At 43.9% G+C, this 18,764-nt stretch overlaps 1 long non-coding RNA gene across 1 annotated transcript; it reads left to right on the top strand.

Moving 5' to 3' along the window:
* Positions 1-3,490: 3,490 nt before the first annotated feature.
* Positions 3,491-17,229, top strand: LOC116530815. The gene is made up of 3 exons (XR_004260149.1): positions 3,491-3,576; positions 7,086-7,093; positions 17,220-17,229. It is a non-coding gene; the product is annotated as an uncharacterized LOC116530815 (long non-coding RNA).
* The last annotated feature ends 1,535 nt before the right edge of the window (positions 17,230-18,764 follow it).

Here is an 18,764-nt window from a genome sequence, read left to right as displayed (position 1 = left end):
CCAATACATATATATTTCCTGAAGGTGGGGAGGAAAAGAGAATGTGAATTTTCTCTTTTAAAAAGCAAGAGTCAGGGGTTATTGCATTTCAGAGGTTATCATATGAATTCACAGGCTTCGGCTCAGGAGTTCTTTTTCCTTCTCTCCACTTTACAACTTGGAAAGGTAATTTACGTCCTTCTTAAAATTCCACTCATGTTTCCTGCACAGGACTGTGAGCAGAAGAGGCCTCCAGACACCTCACACACAACAAGCAGGACCATATTACTTTGATGACAGTTCTTACATATGAACTATTGCTTAGAGCAAGGGAGATTCTAGAAGGCTCCAAGGCTTCACGAGGAATGCATGCATCTGTCTATCAGCTTTCAGGCCGAGGGGGAGTAAACAAGAGAAACAGATCCATTAATAAGACAAAAACATCAAGAATAGACAGGCACCCACAGAAATTATAGTCTCTGAAGGGGCAGTAGCAATCAAATTGCTCAGATGAGAAGAAACGGATATGTTTCTGTGGATAACACTGAGAGCATTTTCACATTAATTTCCTTCTGTTTGCATACTTAATCCTTAAGGTGTGTAAAAGGTTAAACGGAGTCAATCCTTGGAGAATAAAGAACACTTGAAAATGGAACTCACTGAGGCGGGCGGATGACGAGGTCAAAACATCGAGACCATCCTGGCCAACATGGTGAAACCCCGTCTCTACTAAAGATACGAAAAATTGGCTGCCATCTCTATCTGCTTCTGTTTCCCAAGGACATTTTAAACACAAACACACACACACACGCACACATTATATATATATATATATTTATATATATATAATTATCTATTATGTATAATTGAATTGATTATAGTTATGAATAAATATAAATTAATTTTAATGTATAGATACGTAATTTAGTGTGTGTATATATAATAAAAAACCACATATGGAGTGTTTGCCACATCAGGAACTGTGTGACTGCTTTGAGCCATTGCTTTGTTGAATTCTAACAAAAGTAACCAGTGAGGCAGAAGTTACGGTAATTTTGATTTGCTAGGTAAAAATATTACATCTCAGGGAAGCTAAGAAACTCACCTCAGCCCCTGAACCAGACGCAGGGGCTCTGATGCAGACCCACTGTGGTGCCTGCCTCTGAACTGCGTTTCTGGGGAGTGTCTGCCCTACCTCAGGTCCTGCACTGCAACGTGGGAATACACTTACAAGCATGTAAATAAACCTACAGTTACTATTACCACTCTTGTGATGCTGTGGTCAAGAGCAACGGGAGGCAAGGTTGAATTCAAGACGGTGCTTTTCTGTAATAAATTCATAAACTTGAGTGTGACCTGCAGTTTCTACCACGCTTGGATTTTATTTAAGTTTTGTTTGACTAATTGGCTAAAAAAAATACCTTGTGGCCGGGCACCGTGGCTCACACCTATAATCTCAGCATTTTGGGAGGCCAAGGCGGGTGGATAATGAGGTCAAGAGATCGAGACCATCCTGGTCAACGTGGTGAAACCCCATCTCTAATAAAAATACAAAAATCAGCTGGACATGGTGGCGTGTGTCTATAGTCCCAGCTATTCAGGAGGCCGAGGCAGGAGAATTGCTTGAACGCGGGAGGCGGAGGTTGCAGTGAGCCGAGGTCGCGCCACTGTACTCCAGCCTGGCGCCTGGTGATAGACTGAGACTCTGTCTCAAAAAAAAGAAAATGGAGCTTAGAGAGCCATCTTCTGAGCTGGTAGGCCAGTCTTGGCACTCTGTCCTCCCAGCACCGCGGAGGCAGCCTGGGAAACGTCCATCTGCAGTCGTTCTGGGCAAGAGGGGAGTGAGGTCCCTTGGAAGCAAACAGAAGCTTCCTAGTTATCTTTCTACCACCAACCCTTCAGTACCAGTACAGTTTTCTTCCTTCTATTCTTTTTGGATTTGCTGGTACGACAGTCAGATTTCTCTCACAGATGTTGGCCAGAAAATTTCCTGGTCTCTCAATGACGGGAAGAGATGCTGACCTCACTTCTTTCCCAAAAAGACATTGGCCAAGGAGGTTAAATTACAATCGCCAGAAATGATTTTTTAAACTGAAAATAGATTGTCTAATTTTCCCACCCAAAGCCTTGCCTTAGTCACCCCTAGAGCTAAGCTTACTGGGGGTAATGAGTTTGTAACAGTTTTTTGTTTGTTTGTTTGTTTTTTGTTTTGTTTTGTTTTTTCAGACGGAGCCTTGCTGTGTCCCCAGGCTGGAGTGCAGTGGCACAATCCCGACTTACTGCAACTTCCGCCCCCTGGGTTCAAGCTATTCTGCCTCAGCCTCCCGAGTAGCTGGGACCAGAGGCCTGTGCCACCACGCCCGGCTAATTTTTGTATTTTTACTAGAGATGGTGTTTCACCATGTTGGCCAGGATGGTCTTCATATCTTGACCTCGTGATCCGCCCGCCTCGGCCTGCCAAAGTGCTGGGATTACAGGCGTGAGCCAGACATCGATTTTCTTAATGAGCCTTTGTGCAGTCTTGTGGGGCAAGGTGAGGGGGTAAACTCAAAGTAAAAAGGACAGGATTGAGTAATTAGACCTGAAAAGACGGGACTCCTTTGAGTGTAGGAAGGGAGACGGTCTGCTGTTGCATACTTTATCTTCAACATGTCTCATCCCTTCTTAAAACAAGGTATCCATTTGAAATGTACTAATTTTTTGGGGGGGGTATTGTCCCCATGAACTTTTTGTAAATCACCAATGCTTTCATCATTCTTTGACCCAAACTTCACCATAAACGTAATTTTTTATTTGCTTCAGTTTTAACAGACTTCATGTTGCTTGGATAGGGGCTCTTTTCAAACTGACGCCTTAATAACCTTTTGCTAGATGTTGTTCAGGCATTAGTATGAGTTTATTTTGTTGCAAAAATTTTTTGAAATTCATACATGGTTGTTTTTTAGAGTACTCATTTTCCATGAGCTTTCCGAAGATGCCTTGTCTGTGTATGTGTATCACATTTTCTTTATCTGTTCATCCACTGATAGACACTTAGCTTGATTCCACATTATGAGTGTTGTGAACAGCGCTTCAATAAACATGTGAATGCAGATAGGTCTTCAACATACAGATTTAATTTTCTTTGAATGTACACCCAGTAGTGGGATTGGCGGATCATGCGGTAGTTGTATTTTTAATTTTTGAGCAACCTCCATACTGTTTTCTATAATGGTTGCACCAATTTATATGCTCACCAACAGTGTGCAAGGGGTCCCTTTACTGCACATTCTTGTTAATACTTGTTACTGTCCCTCTTTTTCATAATAGTCATTCTAACAGATGGGAGGGGATATCCCATTGTGGGTTAAATTTGAATTTCTCTGATAATTAGTGACATTGAGCATTTTTAAATATACCTCTTGGCTATGTGTATGTCTTCTTTTGAGAAATGTCTATTCATAGGCTTTTCTCATTTTTAATCTGGTTATTTTCTTACTATTGAGTAGTTTCACATTTTATATATGTTGGGTATTAGCCCCTTGTCAGTTGTATGGTTTGTAAATGTTTTCTTCCATTCTGGAGGTTGTCTCTTCACTATGTTGATTTTTATTGGTTGTGCAGAAGCTTCTTAGTGTGGTTTAACCAACTTTGTTTTCTATTGTTATCTCTGATTTTTGGTTCACAGCCAAAATACCATTGCCCAGACCCATGTCATGGAGCTTTTTCCTATGTTTTCGTCAAGTAGTTTTATAGTTTCAGGCTTTACTTTTAAGTCTTTAGTCTGTTTTAGTTGATTTTTAGATATGGTGTGAGATAAGTTTAATTTCATTCTTCTGCATGTGGACATCCAGTTTTACTAACACCATTTATTGAAGAGACTGTCCCTTCCACATGTGTGTTCTTGACACCTTAGTCCAAATCAACTGACACCAAATGTATAACTTTATTTCTCAGCTGTTTATTCAGTCTCATTGGTTTATGCGACTGTTTTTAATGTCATTACAATGTTGTTTGGATTACTAAAAGTATGTAATTTATTTTGAAATCAGGCCTCTGGCTTGATTCTTCTTGCCCAAGATCGCCTAGTTCATTTGTATCTTTTGTGATTTCATATGAATTTTAGAACTGTCTTTTCCATTTGATAAATCTTAAGCATAATTGTTAAAAATTTTCATGGAACATAGAGTTTCCTTTTGATAAAAAAATAGAATAAGTAAAATTATAATGACATTTATAGATCATTGACTGATTCCTTTTGTTCTTATTGTTTGCGTAAACCTTGAAAAATAAGAAATTGAAAAGAACATTTTTTATTTAGACATGGTTTATTTAAAGCCTATTTCTGATTTTGCTGATTTGGTAGGTGCTGGCTGTGGTTAATGGACGTCATAAGGAGATGTCCTTAGGTATTTTGCAGTTCTTTCCAGCAAGACAAAGAAAGTAACATGATTTAAAAAATGAGGATAAGTGTAACAAAGTATCTGAGGAAAGCAACCTGAATTTTTTATGTTATCTATTTCCCATAAATGACGTATGAAACACTGTTGATCATTCACCTCCAGTGAGCCAACCTTGTAGCAGAAACAGGAGCGTGGGAGCTGTCTGTGCATGAAAACCTTTCTCTCATTTACTATCTGCAGGAAACAAAGTAGAAGAGCATCACAGCTCCTCCAGTGAGAAAGCTGAGCCCACTGACAAAATCACTGCTGCAGCCTTTGCTGACTGTGGCTTCTCATCTCATCACACTGGGAGATGAATTACTTGAACATTTGGGAGAATGACAGCAACTTGAAATTCACATGTTAGCCAGTATGTTATACCTATTAACAAACACAAGTTTAGAACTGATTTGACTATTTTGTGTTTTTTTTGCTCTTAAAAAAACTTTTGAACAGTTGGCTTGTGTAGGAATGAATGGTAAGAAAGAGAGAAGAATACTTGTTAGCAAATTTTCCTCCAGTGGATACACATGTACCAGACTCACTACAGCAAACTCAGTGGTCTCTGAAGGATAAGACACAGGGAAAGAATTTTGTTGTACAATGAGATGAGTTATTTGGACTTAAGACATGTTTCTTTGCATAAGTTTTCATGAACTACGTATCACATGTCCCGTAAGGGGAAATAGATATGTTTTCTTTGCTCTGCTCAGCACGGATTTGAGCCGTTTTTCCAACTCCAGGGAGATCAGCCACATGTTCACCTTTGAAATCACAGCGAGCCTCCTCTACACCTTTTGCAGCTGTAGTCAGTGCCAGTGACCTCAGCCTCTGTGGGCTTTCTGCACCTGCACATATGCATTGCAGTGTTTTGTATCGTTTGTTAGATACTGGAATTGTACCCTGGGCTGTACAGCATCAAGTTGCATTTAAATCAGAGATCTGGCATATCTCACTCATCACAGCAGATCTGTGTCAGCTGAATCTTATAAAGCGTGTCTTATCTTCCAGAGCATAAATCAGCACGAGGACTGTGAACCTGCTATGGGTTCTTCTCCCTCCCTGTGGAAAGGAACACAGTCCAGGAATGCCTTCAAACAGACAAACCATCCTCTTCATATCATTTGTTGTTTTCATTTTATTTCCAATTCAAAGATAGCTGAAAGCCACAGACAATAGCAGAATCCCTGTGGGGCTGGCGGTCCTGGAGGAAGACTGGGGAGACGGGTGGAGTGGCTGTCAAGGCAACATTTAGAGCTCCTGCTCTCTTCTGATTGTTTGAGAACTCAGAAAAGGATGGCTGGGGTCGCTTAGGTGTAGCTAAGAGGGCTTTAGAGTCTTGGGAAAATGAGAACTCTGAGGAGCTTGCACATCCATCACTAAGCTGGGACTAAGGGTGTTTGGTCAGGGAGGGGTCACTGCTTGTTTGAGATGGACAACCATGGCTGTGACCCATTGACTGACCCCTGAGGAGACTGCAGAGCTCCTGGAAACAACCCAGAAGCGGCTTCATCCACAACAAGCAGGAAGTTTCTAAAAGGTGCGGACATATTCAGAGACAAAGCTGGCTCTAGCCTGAATTACAAAGACATTGAGCTTGTAGGGGCCACAGTATAAGGTAGGCAGGAGCAGAGTCAGATGGCTCTGATCCCACAGATTATTCTCCAGGGTTCACTGCATTTCCTCTCCACAAACAGCAAGCTCTAGGGAACATTTTTTTTTTGAGATAGAGTCTGACTCCGTCACCAGGCACCAGGTTGGAGTGCAGTGGCACAACCTCAGCTCACTGCAACCTCCGCCTCCCAGGTTCAAACAATTCTCCTGCCTCGGCCTCCCGAGTAGCTGGGACTATAGGCACGCACCACCCTACCCAGCTAACTTTTTTGTACTTTTAGTAGAGACGGAGTTTCACCATGTTGGCCAGGATGGTCTTGATCTCTTGACCTCGTGATCTGCCGGCCTCGGCCTCCCAAAGTGCTGGGATTACAGGCGTGAGCCATGGAGCCCAGCCCATTTTTAAAGATTAAAGCAAAAGACCTTGTTGATGTTATAGTTTTTTTTTTTTTTGAAGAAAGAAACTTGACATATTATTATACATAACGTAATATTTATAGTTATATATAATATATAATTATAATGCTTACAATATAATTATATATTATAATGTGACATATTAGATATTATAAAATCAAGAGAGTATGTGATCACACACTAATACATGGAACAGAAGACAGTAAAAAGAGTGTGGAAAGAGGGAGTCAGTATGAATGAAGTGCTGTTCACTTAGGGATGGGACGATCAGCGTGATTCACTGCCTTCTGTTCCCCAGCCCCGGCCTCTGTCCTGTGCCCTAGAATGGGCACCAATATATTTCAATTAAACATGTTAAATGTGGTGAGATTTGGACTGAATCTTGGAGATTAAATTTTATCCAAGAAAAAGTAGCATCATTAGAAGTCTATGAAAAAAAAAATAGAATGTTTCTCTAAAATCTGGCAAAGCGTAAGAGCTCAAGGGGATCAGGAGGTAATTTTGTCTAACACGTTCATTGACAAATAAAGAAACCAAGACCCAGAAAGGGGAAGAGCTCACCGATGCTTCACGGCCTTCGAGGGTTGGCACTGGGTTCAAGCTCAGCCAGTGTTGTTTTCACATCAGAGACAATCTCTTATTTTCACCAGACAGGCCTTTGAGTCGCGCATGAAGGAATCCTCGAAGACCACTTCAGAGCCCCGATGACCGCAGTGGAGAGAATCAAGAGAAGTTCATTCAAGGAGAGTCAAGAAACTCATTCAAGGCTGGGGATGAAGCAAGAGCTGGGCCATGCAGGGACTCGCAGGCACATTGAGGGGTTTACACTCATCCTAACAGAGGCAGAAGACCACCACAGAGTGCTGAGGATGGCGAACGCGTGAGGATGATTTGGAAGAGGTCAGTCTGGTTCTGCTCTGGAGAATGGCTGAAAGGCTAGCGGGAACGAACGGAAGGAGCCCCCATGGAGGTCATCGCAGGTGCAGGTGGGATGCAGAGGGGAGTGGGCGCAGGCTTGGAGAACAGGGATGCGTGGGTGTGAAAGGCAGTCAGGTGGGAAAGCGAAGTCAACATGAGTGGCTTCTCCAGAATGTAAGCTCTTTCCCCTTCTCCAAATCACCCAGGGCGAGGGCCAGACTCTTGGCCACAGCGTAAAAGGCCCAAGAGAATCACACCCAGGCTCCTACTCCACACCACCCCATGCCCCCCACACACCTCCATAAAACTTGATTCTCCTCCTACCTGGAGCTCTTCTACCCATCTTCTACCTTGGCCCAAATAAGTTCAGTTTACCTTTCAGATCTCAAGATCGATGCTATCAATCCTGGAAAGTCTTCCTCGATGCTCCCATGCTATGTATTCTTTCTCTATCTCCACGGAGGCACTGCTCTGCATTATAACTGCCTGCTCACCCACCCGACCCTCCCCCGGACTGTGAATTTTGTACCCCATTCAGTGCCTAGCATTCAGTAAATACGTGCTTATTATTTATACTGTCTTATTTCACACCGGTAGATTAGCAAACGTACAATCAATTCATTTTGGATAGGAGCCTTTCTCAAATTGATTACACATTTCCTCCTTACACAGAGTAAGCTGAGCATAGTGTAACCTTAAATGCAAGGTCATCATTATGAATGCTGTCACATTTAAAGAATATCAGAAACCCTGGGTCATTAGATAGTCTAACCCAGGCATACTTTAGATGGGTAAATTGAGTCCCAGAGAGGTGGAGGGATCATGGTGTGTGGTGGTAAATCTATGATTTGAATCTTAGCATCCTGACTTCTACTCCAGCCCTGGAGACAGCTGCATCTGTGGGGCCATGGTCAAATTCTCTGGAAATTTAAGATGCCTAAACTCTTTGCTCTAGCACCACAGGGTTCCAACTGTTGTATTTTATTTAGTTCTTGTGCCTGTTTTCATAGCTCTTCTGCCTCTTCCCGTATTATCAACTCACTTCTTAATCCTTCAGTATATTCAAATGGAAGAGGCTGGGCGCGGTGGCTCACGCCTATAACCCCAGCACTTTGGGAGGCTGAGGCGGGTGGATCATGAGGTCTAGAGATCGAGACCATCCTGGTCAACATGGTGACACCCCGTCTCTACTAAAAATACAAAAATTAGCTGGGCGTGCTGGCCCACGCCTGTAGTCCCAGCTACTTGGGAGGCTGAGGCAGGAGAATTGCTTGAACCCGGGAGGCGGAGGTTGTGGTGAGCCGAGATCGCGACATTGCACTCCAATCTGGGTAACAAGAGCGAAACTCCGTCTCAAAAAAAAAAAAATCGAACAAACCCTATTTGTTTTGTTTTTGAGGGACAAGATCTCATTACGCCACTCAGGCTGGAGTGTAGCAGCACACTCTTGACTCACTGCAACCTTGAACTCCTGGCCTTAAGTGATCTTTCAGCCTCAGCGTCCAAGGAGCTGGAACCACAGATGCAACATACCACCAGGCCTAGCTAATTTTTATTTTTGTATTTTTTTAAAATATAGAGACAGGGTTTCACCATGTTGCCCATGCTGCTCTTAAAGCCCTGGCCTCAAGTGATCCTCCCACTTTGGCCAGCTAAAGTGTTGAGATGAGAGGCTTGAATCACCGCGCCTGGCCTCGATCTTTATTTGTATGTATTTGGGATGCAGATAACACTTTTAGCTCCCCAAAGCACCACAGTGCTTATGATTATCTATGAACATTGATGCTTCACTACCCATTCTCCTCCACTAAGCTAAAATTCCAGGGTCATTTTATTATCCTCTCTGTCCCTGGTGTCTAGCGCGGGGTCCCGCATATTCACCTGTGCTGAAGAATTCTCTAGTTTCTTAAGTATCATATAAAATAACCATTATTAGCTTTAGAAAAGATTATAAGCTCCACTTCACAGGTATAGTGATGCCTGCTTTCTTAGACTTCTCTTCTGATTTCTGGATGTGATTTATGGAGTTGATGCACTAGGCATGCTGTATTTAGCCATATTTAGCCTATGTACTAGGCATGATGTATTTAGACGAAGTAAGGAATGACTGGCATTTGTGGAGGGACTGTGTCCTCTTCTGCAGTAATCAGAGGTTGTTGAGACATCCATAGTCTTTGAGACTGTCTTCCCCACAGCTCTGTCTTTGTAGACAGTTGCAGTAGGAGAAGCTGAAGGAATTTTACAAAGTAGACATTGAAGCCTCCTGGTGATTGCCCCTTCGGGGTTTTGCAGCAGGCATTGGCTATTTGCTTGGGCCAGAGTGAAGCGCCTCAACTTTTCTGGAGAACTGCTCCTTCCCAGCTGCAATAAGGAGGCTCGAGGCAGAGCGGTGACATTCATTTGTGAAATGTACTTGCTGCTTTGGTGTCCATTTTTAGTCCTAATGAAAGTTATTGGAAACCCGGTTGTCCCATGTGTCACTTTGGCCTAATTAAAACTTCCCCTCCCCGTGTGGTTGTTTGCAACATAGCCCACTTGTTCCTCATCCCACTGACCCAAAATCCAACACACCCACAGCTGATGACCATGAGAAATCCAATGATCAACACCAGAGTTATGGAAATGAGCTTCCCTTCATGCATGTTTTCTTTAAAGGAGTCGACTGGCAGCCTCCCTGCAGGAGAGCCTGGAAAACGCCTAGTACCTTAACAAAGGCAGAGTCCCACAGGCCTCAGGCCAATCTCTCCTCTTTTGTCTGAGCTTCCTGCCTCCTCCAGACCACGTGCTGCCCTCTCAGCAACATCCCTAACCTCTTTGGGACTTATAAGTAATAAATTTCTGTCTCAGGCTTGTTAGTTTCACCTCCTGTGTGTCTCACCTGACGGATGCACCCAGACCCAGCCTGGTCAGAGCGCTGCTGGAGATGGCTCTCCTGGCTTATGGTCACTCTTAAGATGGTAAGACCTAAAAAACAAACAGGAAACCCTAAGGATACACATCGCAACAGCAGTGTCACACCACGTGGCTAAAGGCAATGGGTTTGTGGTGAACATGTAACTTAAGCCTTGTCAATTAAGTTTTTTCCTGGAACTGTTGGAAACAAAGCCATGGAAAGAGATTCAGTTCTTGCAAGGTAAGGCGGGCATCTAGGTTTCCTGTCGCGAAAGCAAAAACGAACAACTTAAAACAACAAAGTCGAGATGCAGAGAGAAGTAGAGATGAGAGGGCATGCTGACGGCGCTCAAGTCAGGGGAAAGGGGTCCAGCACCATCACTGCCCTCCTTAGAATCTGACTGTGGCAGCTCCAAGTCACAGGAATGCCACTCTGCCGCACCTGGCACCTGCAACCAGAGGATTCCTAAGTGCAGAAAACACAGGAGATTTAGAGAAGCCCGTGGAGAACAGACCTCTGATGTATAATTAGAGAAAAGCTATTGGTTTGGAGCTCATTTCTCATCTGGGAAATCTGTTGCCATGAACCAAAACCTAAATGAGCTTTGGGGAGTGATTTTATGGGTGAAATCCCAGAGTCTGAAACAAGAAAGGGAGCAATCCCCTCCCCCGCTGCCCTATTTAAAGCCCCCTGTGTCACAGCTCTCAGGCTAAGCTTCCGTGCTGAAACATTACACCATTCCAGAGATCAAAGCCGCCTCTAGAGAGGCGTCTCAGACCAGCAAAGGAAGTATTTCCTAAAAAGCACAGCTTCCCACTAGGGACTGCTTTGCAAGGAGCTACGCTTCCTGCAGTGTGTGGGGAGGACTCCAGGAGAGTTGTCGGGAGCAGGGGGAATCATAGAGGAAATGCAAGACAGTTTTAGCGATTCGCTTTGCTAGTTCTGTTCACTTCCGAGAGTCTGTGATCCTTGGCTTCAGTCACAAGGGTCTTGAAAGTCAGCTGGGCAAATTCTAAACAAATGTCAAAACCACTATCTGTGAGGTAGTTGGTGATTTCGCTAAGTTGCTCTTAGCGAAGCCTCCATCCTGTTTTCCTGAAGGTACAGTTGGCCCCATCCTTCCTTCCCTCCTCTTTCCTGGCTAGAAGAGGCAGCCTCCTGCCTCCAGCTGCCCAGGAGAGGCTCTGCCAATATCAGCACCCCCACTGTCATCTCTGCAAATCACCTATCATCCCAGCAATCTGCCTAGCCCTACGCAATAGTCAGCCTTGCAAAGCTCAGGGTCACCAGGGAGCATGGACTAGAGCTCTGGCTGAATACCTGTCTATGTCTCGGCTCTGAAACTGCTCCTGCCCCCCGCCCCTGCCGATGTGGGGCTGTGTGCTGCTGATGTGCACAACCTCAAAAGCCATGGACGCCCCGCCTCAGTCACTAAGGCTGAGGGCAAGGGTTCCTATAATCCCAGGACAAACCCTGTAGGTACCAGTGGGATCCCATCTGCGCCTATTAACCCTTGAAGTGAAACTAAATGGAGGAAATCGGCCAGAAAAGAGATTACAGTGTGGATTCCTGAAGGCCTTCGTGTGGATCTGCAGTGTTTAGGAAGGAACACGAGACTCTAATAACATGCATCAAATGTGGATACTGATCATTCACACTAATATTATTTACATCAGTACTGCTTTTGTGATGCCAGTAATTATATCTGGAGTCTGGCTGAGCCTCTGATGTGGCAGTCTTGATAAACGAGTTGATGTTCAGTCAGAATGGCCATTATTAAAAAGCCAAAAAAAAAAAAAAGATGCTGGTAAGGTTACAGACAAAAGGGAACATTTATGTACCAATGTGGGGATGGAAATTAGTTCAGTCACTGTGGAAAGCAGTTTGGAGATTCCTCAAAGTAAAAACAGAACAACCATTGGACCCAGCAATCTCATTATTGGGTATCTACCCACAGGAAAATAAATTATTCTACCAAAAAGACACATGCACTCACGTGTTCGTTGCCGCACTATTTAAAATAGCAAAAACATGAAATCAACCTGGATGTTTGATTTCACCCAGGTTGAAATCCACCAGTGGTGAATGGGATAAAGAAAATGTGGTTTCCCCTATGACTATAAAATGAAACGGCACTAATTTAGAAGTCAGTAGCCTCCATGCGGCCCCATCCATCCCTGTGCTGAGGATTATGACTTCATTCCTCTCTCTTGCATTCTGCACTCAACTTTTCCTTTTTTTTTTGTTTTTGAGAGGCTTTATTAATTTTATTTGTAATTATCAGAGGTACATAATAGTAGCATATGTTTATAACGCACATGTGATGTTTTGATACAGGCATGCTATGTATAATGATTGAATCGGGCAATCGGGGCAAACACCACCTCAAGCCTTTATCATTTCTTTGCATTAGGAGAATTCCAATTTCACTATTCTAGTTATTTTAAAATATGCAATAAATTATTGTTAACTCTAGTCACCCTGTTGTGCTACTGAATACTGAATCTTTATACATTCTCTTTAACTGTATTTTTTAACCTATTAACCTTCCCTTCTTTTTTTTTTTTTTTTTGAGACAATCTCACTCTGTCACCCAGGCTGGAGTTCAGTGGCATGATCTCAGCTCACTGCAACCTCCACCTCCCAGGTTAAAGCGATTCTCCTGCCTCAGGCTCCCAAGTAGCTGAGATTACAGGTGTTCACCACCATGCCCGGCTAATTTTGACTATTTTTAGTAAGACACGGTTTCACTATGTTGGTCAGTCTGGTCTTGACTCCTGGCATCAAATGATCCTCCCAGCTCAGCCTCCCAAAGTGCTGGGATTACAGGTGTGAACCACTGCGCCCACCCTAACCTTCCCCTCTTTATCCTTCCCCACTTCACTACCCTTCAAGCCTCTGACAACCATCATTTCACCCTCTGTCTTCATGGGTGCAATTTTTTTTTTCAGCTCCTTCAAATGGTGACAACCTATGATGCTTTTCTTTCTGTGTCTGGCTTGTTTTATTTAACAGAATACCACCCCCCTCAACCCTGCCAATTCCCTCTAAGTTGTTGCAAATGACAGAGTTTTATTCTTTCATAGCTGGATAATATTCTACTGTGTCTGTGGCCCGTATTCTCTTTGTCCATTCAACTGCAGAAGTGCTCCACTCTCTCTGAGTTATCCTCCCTCTGTGACCTCCATGTGCTTCAGAATAGACGTTGTTGGCTCCACATCCTCATTCTGCCCTTTTGGCTGTTCCTGGTGAGCAAGGTTCTGCTGGGCGGCCCACACATCTAAGCCCCTGTGGTGGCTTGGGGTCTCAGGGTTTAATGACATGCGCTCAGGTCGCCAATGGCCAGTGGAAGCAGAGCCCAGATATCACTCCAGATCTTCTCCAGCGAGGCAGCTCACGCCGGCCACCATGACCACTGTGGAGCTCTCCACACCTCGGCACCCACGCCCAACCAGGCCAAGTGCGGGTCTCCTCCCTGACACCCACTTTCCAGGGCAGAACACCTACTTTTCAGGGGAGGAACTCTTATCTCTCTCATCAGGCTGAGATAATGTCTCAAGGCCCCAGAAGTCCAAAGTCTGGTTGCTGTAGCTTGGTTAGGGATTTGCTCTAAATCTCTGGTTGAAAAGTGACCTCTGATGTTGGAGGCGGGGCCTGGTAGGTGGTGTTCGGGTCGTGGGGGTGGATCTTTCACGAGTGGTTTGTTGCCCTCCCTAAAGTAATGAGTGAGTTCTCACTCTAGGTGTTTAGGAAACAGCTGGTTTCTCAGAGGGCCCTGGCAACTCCTCCAGCTCCCTTGCTGCCTCTCTCACCATGCGACTTGCCTGTTCCACCTCCACCTTCTGCCATGAGTACAAGCTCCCTGTGGCCTCACCAGAAGCTGAGCAGATGCTGCTGCCATGATTATCGTACAGTTTGCAGAACCATGAGTGAAATAAACCTCCTTTCTTTATAAAAGTCTCAGGTATCATTTTTAGCAACACAAAATCGACTAATACACTGGGTAACTTCATAGTCAGCAGATGACCCCTCTTCTGTCTCATTCGCTCTCTTCCCAATTATTCCAGATACTTTTACTTCTGTCCTTCAAATCATGGCTCGAGTCCTATGGGACTCAAAACAGCCGGACAACATACTACTGCTACTAATAACAATGATGGCAGTAAATACCTACTCGGTACCTTCTACGTCTCCGATACTGTCCTGCCCCACCGTGTGGTGTGGGAAAGAGTGTAGTGAGGGCTTGAGTGGGATTGGAGGAAGTTATGAAAGGGACCTGTGAAATGTGAGGGGCTGAAAAAGCAACCATCTTCTTTTCAGTCCTAAGAGTTAAATAGCTAGAAGCAACAAGTACTTTGTTGAAATTTTGAGAAATAAGTATTGTTCTTTAAGAGGTGCTGAGCGCTCATCACTGGTGCTCTGTGACCTGCGTGAGCTTGGTGAGATGTTTTTGTGACAGGGTAGAGCAGACAGTGTCGCTATCCCATATGTAAAAGCCCAGTACTCACGTGCTGCTGGTACTCCGCTGTCTCCACCTTAGGGCTTTCTGTCCTCCAGCAGAGCAGAGAGGTCCAGAGAGTCAGCATCCCCAGGAGCACCTGTAGTCGATGATGAGTAGGAATTGAAGGATGGACACCCCAGCCCCTTGCTCCTTAGTGAGATGAACACTGGGGCATGCTCTGTAGTGTTATTCGGGGGCCCCTGGCAGAAATGAGCCTCAGTGGCCCACAGCAGCAACCTGCTCACGAATGAAGCTGAAACTGGCTTCTTTACCTCCCGTTTCTAGTTATTTACAGGTGCCACCTGAGATCACCCTCCACATAAACCATTTATCTTTAATCCTCAGGGGAAAATCCCTGCTTGTGAAGGAATCTTGCCTATGCCAAGAGCTTCAAGCCTACGTAGAGTCTCATCTGGATGCTATTTACTATCCCTTCCACTCCAGGATGTGATAATTGTTGTTAAACTTCACGTTGTTATACCCCCCCACACACAAAAGCACATCCATTCAAATAAATAATTAATAGATTCTAAATTCTATGTGAAAAGAGAGCTAACAACTAGCATAATCTTAGGAACGTGCTAGAAATGGTCCTAGCAGAGATGGGGCAGACGGCAGGATATTTTTGAAGGAGGTGAAGGGGAAGACAGAGCATAAGGAACCCCTGGGACAGGGACAGGGCAATGGGAGAGAGGGGAGCCAGGAAATGCACGCTTTGCTTTCCCTACTAGTGAGGGCCATCTCTGAGTGTTGCTCTTCATTTGGCTGAGTGTGTGAAATGGAGAATTAATAAAATCACTTTGAGTCCCTTAAATGGCCCTTATGAAAAGCTTTCAAGAGTCATACCTAAATGTACTTTTCAATTGCATTTTCATGAACAATATTCAAGGTCGGAATGAGCAAATGGCCAGTTAGCCATTGGAGAAAGAACCAGCGGCACACAGATATTTCCTGCATTCTAGAGACGTGTAAAGTGCCCTTGAAGAGCTGGCATTTAACTTGTTGAATATTAAATAACATTAATGCTCAGCTGCACAGAAATTTCCATTTCTGAATATTATTCTCCAAATTTCTCCCTTGAACCGTATTATTTCAGCTCAGCCTCAGTTTTGCCATCAAAACTCCACCATTCATAAACGTATCACTATTCTGAAAATGTACTTGATGGCCTCTTTATCCTGTGCTACGGAAAATTGTGTAGCAATTTAAAAAAATAAATCCAAGGTTGTTTTTTTTTTTGAGATGGAGTTTCACTCTTGTTACCCAGGCTGGAGTGCAGTGGTGCGATCTTGGCTCACCACAACCTCTGCCTCCTGGGTTCAAGCAATTCTCCTGCCTCAGCCTCCTGAGTAGCTGGGACTACAGACACACGCCACCATGTCCAGCTGATTTTTGTATTTATTAGAGATGGGGTTTCACCACGTTGACCAGGATGGTCTCGATCTCTTGACCTCATTATCCACCCGCCTCGGCCTCCCAAAATGCTGAGATTATAGGCCTGAGCCACGGTGCCCGGCCACAAGGTATTTTTTTTAGCCAATTAGTCAAACAAAACTTAAATAAAATCCAAGCGTGGTAGAAACTGCAGGTCACACTCAAGTTTATGAATTTATTACAGAAAAGCACCGTCTTGAATTCAACCTTGCCTCCCGTTGCTCTTGACCACAGCATCACAAGAGTGGTAATAGTAACTGTAGGTTTATTTACATGCTTATAAGCGTATTCCCAGGTTGCAGTGCAGGACCTGAGGTAGGGCAGACACTCCCCAGAAACGCAGTTCAGAGGCAGGCACCACAGTGGGTCTGCATCAGAGCCCCTGCGTCTGGTTCAGGGGCTGAGGTGAGTTTCTTAGCTTCCCTGAGATGTAATATTTTTACCTAGCAAATCGAAATTACCGTAACTTCTGCCTCACTGGTTGTTTTTGTTAGAATTCAACAAAGCAATGGCTCAAAGCAGTCACACAGTTCCTGATGTGGCAAACACTCCATATGTGGTTTTTTATTATATATACACACACTAAATTACGTATCTATACATTAAAATTAATTTATATTTATTCATAACTATAATCAATTCAATTATACATAATAGATAATTTTATATATATTTATATATATATATATATATATAATGTGTGTGTGTGTGTGTGTGTGTGTGTTTGTGTTTAAAATGTCCTTGGGAAACAGAAGCAGATAGAGATGGCAGGAGAAGGGCATTGTTTTTCTGGCTGGGCTGGCATCCAGGGAGTCTCTCTGGCCAGCCAACTTCTGAGTAAGGGAAAGGGAACGTGCACCAGAGAACAGCCATTGGAAGAGAAAAACAGAAAAGAAATTATTTTCATTTTCCTGAATTTCTTTTCAAGGTCATTTCGAAGACTAAGAGTGAAACTGAGGCTGGGTCAGGGACCCCTGAACTCCCAGCCACTCTGAAGAAAAGGCAGGATAGAGACGATTATTCCTTCTGCACAAAGAAACAGGGTGAAGGAGGAGCGCAGGAGGAATTAGCAAGGAAACCTCACACAGACAAAGGCCCTCTAATGCCCACAGCGTGCCACATGATTGGCCCTGGCCCCACACCCCTGAGGCCTCGTCTCTGCCCGTGTCCTATTGCCAGCCCTACTGGCTTCCCTGTGATTCCCACACTCCAGGTAAGCTTGGGCAATGGGGCTCTTCCTCCTGTTGTCACCTCTGTGGAAACTCTCATTTTATAAAGAGCCCCAGAGCTTACTCCCTGATAGGGTTTGCCTATGTCTCCCCACTCAGATCTTATTTGAATTATAATTCCCACATGTTGAGGGAGGGACCTGGTGGAAGGTGATTGGATCATGGGGGTCATTTCCCTCATGCTGTTCTTGTGATAGGGAGGGAGTTCTTACAAGATCTGATGGATTAAAAGTGTTTGGCAGTTCCCCGCTTACTCTTTCTTTCTTGCCACCATGTGAGGAAGGTCTTTGCTCCCCTTCATCTTCCTCCACAATTGTAAGTTTCCGAGGCCTCCCTAGCCGTGCAGAGTTGTGAGTCAATTAGACCTTTTCTCTTCATAAATTATTGTTTCAGGCAGTTCCTTATAGCAGTGTGAAAACAGACTCATGCACTCCCCAACTTCATCCAGGTGTTTGTGTCAATGTCACTCTATGTGAGAGGCCTTCCTGGCCCATAGCATCTGAATAGCACCCCCATTATTTTCTATCCCCAATACTGTTTTCCTTTTCTGTACTATCACCACTCATCATAGGGTGATTGTCTACGCCACCCATCCCCACCAACTGTAATCTTAGCTCGAAGAGGGGAGAAACTTTTATTTTATTCTTTGCTATATTCGGTGCATAGAACAGTGCTTGGCATTAATAAAAATATTTGGGGTGTAGAAACTCTAGGCTTAGACATCTGATTCTCAACTCTGTTCTGCCTGAGTTCTATATACTCCATTAGAGACCTGAACATTGGCAGGTACCTGGCTACTATGGCCAGCCAACCATATGTTTTATACCAGTGAATGTGGCATCTGGAAAATGGGTTGAGCTCTTTTCTCTTTTTCATTTATCCTGGGCATTGTAAGACTTTGATCTTACTTTAACAAAAGAGCACTTTTACTCATTGTTTATAAGTAGAAATGCTTTGGTCAAAATTATTCCAACTCTGGCGAAATTTAATTTGAAAGCATTTTCCAAAACCAACTCCACAAGACATTTTAATTTGTTAGTGCTCAGTTAATGTTGTCAGGTATTTGGCTGAAAACATCTACATAAAAATTAATATCATAGAGTAGAAGTGTCAGGCATAGTTAAAAGTTAACCAGCCATTGTTTCTAAGACTGCCCATAATTGCTTACTGCTCAGAAGCCAAGCCAGTGGTCACAAGGGCTGTAACTTCTTCTAATTGCTCTTTTAGGTAGCATTATTATTGTAAAACCTATGGCTATTCTTCAAGGCATTTTTCGGATGTGGCAATCACTGTACCAACTGGCACTGGCTGGACCAAGGATCCATTCCAAGATATTGACTCAACAGGCCTGTGACACC

The sequence above is a fragment of the Sapajus apella genome, unplaced genomic scaffold, assembly GCF_009761245.1.
Source record: "Sapajus apella isolate SASKATOON/1434 unplaced genomic scaffold, GSC_monkey_1.0 scaffold68, whole genome shotgun sequence".
Classification (NCBI taxonomy): Eukaryota; Metazoa; Chordata; class Mammalia; order Primates; family Cebidae; genus Sapajus; species Sapajus apella.
Note: the sequence above shows the minus strand (reverse complement) of the source record. Positions and strands in the feature narration are given on the sequence as shown.